Source organism: Pristiophorus japonicus, chromosome 4, assembly GCF_044704955.1.
Source record: "Pristiophorus japonicus isolate sPriJap1 chromosome 4, sPriJap1.hap1, whole genome shotgun sequence".
NCBI classification, from domain to species: domain Eukaryota; kingdom Metazoa; phylum Chordata; class Chondrichthyes; family Pristiophoridae; genus Pristiophorus; species Pristiophorus japonicus.
In genome coordinates, this window is record NC_091980.1 from 250,511,837 (window position 1) to 250,517,939 (window position 6,103).

The following is a 6,103-nucleotide window of genomic DNA, read 5'->3' on the forward strand; positions in this document are numbered from 1 at the left end:
TGTCCCAGCTTCCACAGCTCTCTGAGGCAGCGAATTCCACAGATTTACGACCCTTTGAAATGGGTGGCCCCTTATTCCACGATCATGCCCTCTAGTTCTAGTCTCCCCCATCAGTGGAAACATCCTCCCTGCATTCACCTTGTCAAGCCTTTCCTTATCTCTTATACATTTCAATAAGATCACCTCTCATTCTTCTGAATTCCAATGATTTAGAGGCCCAACCTACTCAACCTTTCCTCATAAGTCAACCCCCACACCCCCGGGATCAACCTAGTGAACCTTCTCTGAACTGCTCCAAAGCAAGTATATCCTTTCGTAAATATGGAAACCAAAACTGCACACAGTATTCCAGGTGTGGCCTCAACAATACCTTATGTAGCTATAGCAAGACTTCCCTGCTTTTATACTCCAACCCCTTTGCAATAAAGGCCAAGATACCATGGGCCTTCCTGATCACTTGCCGTTCCTGCATACTATCCTTTTGTGTTTCATAAGAACATAAGAACATAAGAATTAGGAACAGGAGTAGGCCATCTAACCCCTCGAGCCTGTTCCGTCATTCAAAAAGATCATGGCTGATCTGGCCGTGGACTCAGCTCCACTTACCCGCCCGCTCCCCGTAACACTTAATTCCCTTATTGGTTAAAAATCTATCTATCTGTGATTTGAATATATTCAATGAGCTAGCCTCAACTGCTTCCTTGGGCAGAGAATTCCACAGATTCACAACCCTCTGGGAGAAGAAATTCCTTCTCAACTCGGTTTTAAATTGGCTCCCCCGTATTTTGAGGCTGTGCCCCTTAGTTCTAGTCTCTCCGACCAGTGGAAACAACCTCTCTGCCTCTATCTTGTCTATCCCTTTCATTATTTTAAATGTTTCTATAAGATCACCCCTCATCCTTCTGAACTCCAACGAGTAAAGACCCAGTCTACTCAATCTATCATTATAAGGTAACCACCTCATCCGGAATCAGCCAAGTGAATCGTCTCTGTATCCCCTCCAAAGCTAGTATATCCTTCCTTAAATAAGGTGATCAAAACTGCACACAGTACTCCAGGTGCAGCCTCACCAATACCCTGTGTGGTTGCAGCAGGACCTCCCTGCTTTTGTACTCCATCCCTCTCGCAATGAGGGCCAACATTCCATTCGCCTTCCTGATTACCTGCTGCACTTGCAAACTAACTTTTTGGGATTCATGCACAAGGACCCCTAGGTCCCTCTGCACCGCAGCATGTTGTAATTTCTCCCCATTCAAATAATATTCCCTTTTACTGTTTTTTTTTCCAAGTTGGATGACCTCACATTTTCCGACATTGTATTCCATCTGCCAAACCTTAGCCCATTCGCTTAACCTATCTAAATCTCTTTGCAGCCTCTCTCTGTCCTCTACACAACCTGCTTTCCCACTAATCTTTGTGTCATCTGAAAATTTTGTTACACTACACTCTGTCCCCTCTTCCAGGTCATCTATGTATATTGTAAACAGTTGTGGTCCCAGCACCGATCCCTGTGGCACACCATTAACCACCGATTTCCAACCTGAAAAGGACCCATTTATCCCGACTCTCTGCTTTCTGTTAGCCAGCCAATTCTCCATCCATGCTAATACATTTCCTCTGACTCCGCCTACCTTTACCTTCTGCAGTAACCTTATGTGTGGCACCTTATCGAATGCCTTTTGGAAATCTAAATACACCACATCCATCGGTACACCGCTATCCACCATGCTCGTTATATCCTCAAATAATTCCAGTAAATTAGTTAAACATGATTTCCTCTTCATGAATCCATGTTGCGTCTGCTTGATTGCACTATTCCTATCTAGATGTCCCGCTATTTCTTCCTCAATGATAGCTTCAAGCATTTTCCCCACTACAGATGTTAAACTAACCGGCCTATAGTTACCTGCCTTTTGTCTTCCCCCTTTTTTAAACAGAGGCGTTACATTAGCTGCTTTCCAATCCACTGGTACCTCCCCAGAGTCCAGAGAAATTTGGTAGATTATAACGAATGTATCTGCTATAACTTCCGCCATCTCTTTTAATACCCTGGGATGCATTTCATCAGGACCATGGGACTTGTCTACCTTGAGTCCCATTAGCCTGTCCAGCACTACCTCCCCAGTGATAGTGATTGTCTCAAGGTCCTCCCTTCCCACATTCCCGTGACTAGCAATTTTTGGCATGGTTTTTGTGTCTTCCACTCTGAAGACCGAAGCAAAATAATTGTTTAAGGTCTCAGCCATTTCCACATTTCCCATTACTAAATCCCACTTCTCATCTTCTAAAGGACCAACATTTACTTTAGTCACTCTTTTCCGTTTTATATATCAGTAAAAGCTTTTACTATCTGTTTTTATGTTTTGCGCAAGTTTACTTTCGTAATCTATCTTTCCTTTCTTTATTGCTTTCTTAGTCATTCTTTGCTGTCGTTTAAAATTTTCCCAATCTTCTAGTTTCCCACTAACCTTGGCCACCTTATACGCATTGGTGTTTAATTTGATACTCTCCTTTATTTCCTTAGTTATTCACGGCTGGTTATCCCTTCTCTTACCGCCCTTCTTTTTCACTGGAATATATTTTTGTTGAGCACTATGAAAGAGCTCCTTAAAAGTCCTCCACTGTTCCTCAATTGTGCCACCGTTTAGTCTGTGTTCCCAGTCTACTTTAGCTAACACTGCCCTCATCCCAATGTAGTCCCCTTTTTTTAAGCATAGTATGCTCGTTTGAGACACTACTTCCTCACCCTCAATCTGTATTACAAATTCAACCATACTGTGATCACTCATTCCGAGAGGATCTTTTACTGGGAGATCGTTTATTGTTCCTGTCTCATTACACAGGACCAGATCAAAGATAGCTTGCTCCCTTGTAGGTTCTGTAACATACTGTTCTAAGAAACAATACCGTATGCATTCTATGAATTCCTCCACCAGGCTACCCCATGCGATTTGATTTGACCAATCGATATGTAGGTTAAAATCTCCCATGATTACTGCCATTTCATGCACAATACCCCCAGGTCCCGCTGTACTGCAGCACTTTACAATCTTTCTCCATTTAGAAACATAGAAACATAGAAAATAGGTGCAGGAACAGGCCTTTCAAGCCTGCACCGCCATTCAATATGATCATGGCTGATAATGCAACCTCAGCACCCCATCCCTGCCTTCTCTCCATACCCCCTGATCTCTTTAGCCATAAGGGCCACATCTAACTCCCTTTTGAATATGTCCAACCAACTGGACTCAATAACTTTCTGTGGCAGAGAATTCCACAGGTTCACAACTCTCTGGGTGAAAAAGTTTCTCCGCATCTCGGTCCTATATGGCTTACCCCTTCTCTTTAAGTATGTAGAGGGCCAACAAAGACCCAGAAAGACTATAATGGTCCATCTGGCCAATCTCAATTTCTAGGAAAGATTATAGCCAATAAATACCTCTCATATCCTTCTGACGAATATTTCCCCACATACTTACCAAACTGGCTCTTGAATTTACTGATACAACAGGCTTACTTCCTGCAATGGAACTCCATTCACACATTCACCACAATAATACAATGCAATAATAGCCAGATAATCATTTTTAGTGCTGTTGATTGAGGGATAAATATTGGCCCGGACACTGGGAAGATGATATAGTGCCAGGGCATCTTTTATATCCAACTGAGAGAGCAGATGGGCCGTGGTTTAACATTTCCAACATGTGGCACTCCCTCCACTGGGAGGGTCAGCCTAGAATTTTGTCCTTCAAATCTCTGAGGTGGGACTTGACCCCACAACCAGTGAGTTCAGAGGTCAGAGTGCGACCCACTAAGCCACAGCATGATGGAGAATCGTAGCGACAGGGAATAGATGGGCAGAATGATGGAGGGTCACCTCAGCATATTCCGGGCACGGGATGGGGGAGGGTTCTTGCCACCTACTGTTAGCAGTCTGGGCAATGTAGTCTTTAGATTTCTCCCAATGGAGGGACGTGCTTTGTGTGCACGCTGTACGCAGACCAGTTGTTATGTGATAGACCCGTTGGTAGCCAGGACATTCCATCATCCGTTCAATAAAAAAACCAAGAAAAAAAACTCGAGCGATTATTGTACAAGTTTATTTTAATTCTCTGCATTTGGTGCTGTATCTGAAGTGTGTTCAGGCCCTCAGTACCCACAGTGCCTGACTGGAACCACCCTGGGCAGGCTGTGACCCATGTATTGTCTCTCCCTGTGAGCCCCTCAGGAAGGCAGAGGGAAAGACTGAACCCAGAAATCAGTGGAGTAAATCCTGAGAGTAGACAATAGGTCGATGAGTATCTGACGAGAGAGCTGAACGTTTCAGGTATGGACTCAGGGTCAACCTCCAGCTTCTAACGTGCCTATTTGCATCTTACAGGAAAATCTGCTTTGCTCCCACTGCCCATCAATCAGTCTAATAGGCATTAACGGTCGCACCACACTGTCTCCTATTTATAGTTTAGATCAAACTTGGAGGCAGAAATGCAATAACCTGGAGTCATTTGAGGGTTATGGAGAATGCCCTCAAATCCACCATGTTATGGGAAGAAGTTTGATTCCAGACTAAACAGCATGTGGAGAACTTCACTACAACTCAATTTAATAGGGCAGCAAATGTGACTGTTTATATTATCCCTCCCAGTGTTAGGGGGCACGGCCTTTGCACACACTTGGTTAGAGAACAGAGAAGTGCAGTGGTCACAGGTCCCTACCTGAAGCCCAGAGCCCTGTACAAGAGTCTTCAACCCAGGGCTGGAGCTGTTGTTTCAAATCAACTGACTTCCAGCCAAACTGGAATTTGAAGCCGGTGTGGGAAATAGTCGTCATAGCCACAGAACAAAGGGAGCCAATGGAATAGCTTGGACCCATCACCGAGGTGCAGCAGTATCTCAGGCCAGACCCGTCATGTATCCTACATGTTTATTGCTGGTACTATTACATATGATGTACCACCAGAGGGCACTACAGTGGGAGACTTGTAGGTTACCTGTACAGTTGTGCCTGGCCGAGTATAAAAGGCAGGCCACCAGGTGTGATCCTCATTCTTGAGTTACCAATAAAAGACTAAGGTCGCTACAGTTCAAGTACAGCACTGCCTCATGGAGTCATTGGCGCCCTGCTGGACCACATGATCCACCCCGACCAGTCCTACATGGTTCTGGGCCGGACAATCCACGATAACATCCATCTGGTCCGGGACCTCATCCATCATTCCCAGGAGGCTGGTCTGTCGGTCGCCTTCCTATCTCTCGACCAAGAGAAGGCATTCGACAGGGTGCATCACGACTATCTGTTGGGAACTCTGCGCGCTTTCGGGATCGGGATGCACTTCGTTGCCCGGATCCGACATTTGTACGCCGCCGCGGAGTGTCTGATTAAGGTTAACGGGTCTTTGAAGGCACCCCTTCGCTTTGGAAGAGGGTTGCGCCAGGGATGCCCCATGTTCGGCCAGGTTTATGCCATTTGCGTGGAGCCTTTCCTGCGCCTCCTGCGGACGAGGTTGACGGGACTGGCTCTGCAAGGGCCGGGCGTGGAGGTCGTCCTCTCGGCTTACGCCGATAACGTGCTCCTCACGGTCGAGGATCCCGTTGACCTGCGGAGGATGCGTGAATGCTAGGCGATTTACTCGGCCGCATCCTCCGCAGGTCAACGGGGAGAAATGTTCCGGACTCCTGGTGGGTCAGTGGCGGGTGGACTCCCTGCCGGAGGAGCTCAGGCCTTTTGCCTGGAGCACGACCCATCTCCTCTATCTGAGAGTCTACCTTAGCCCCGACGAGGAAGCCTGGCCGGCGAACTGGCAAGAGCTGGAGGCCAAGGTCGCCGCTCGGCTAGGGCGCTGGACAGGACTGCTCCGAGTGCTGTCCTACAGAGGTCGAGCGCTAGTCATAAACCAGCTGGTGGCCACCATGCTGTGGTACCGGCTGGTCATTTGACCCCTCCCCCTGCGTTTGTCGCCAAGATACAGAAGAAGCTGGTGGACTTCTTCTGGAACAACAGGAAGCACTGGGTCTCTGCCGCAGTCTTGAGACTCCCGCTTAGGGAGGGTGGTCAGTCGTTGGTGTGCGTCAGCACCCAGCTAGCGACTTTCCATCTTCAG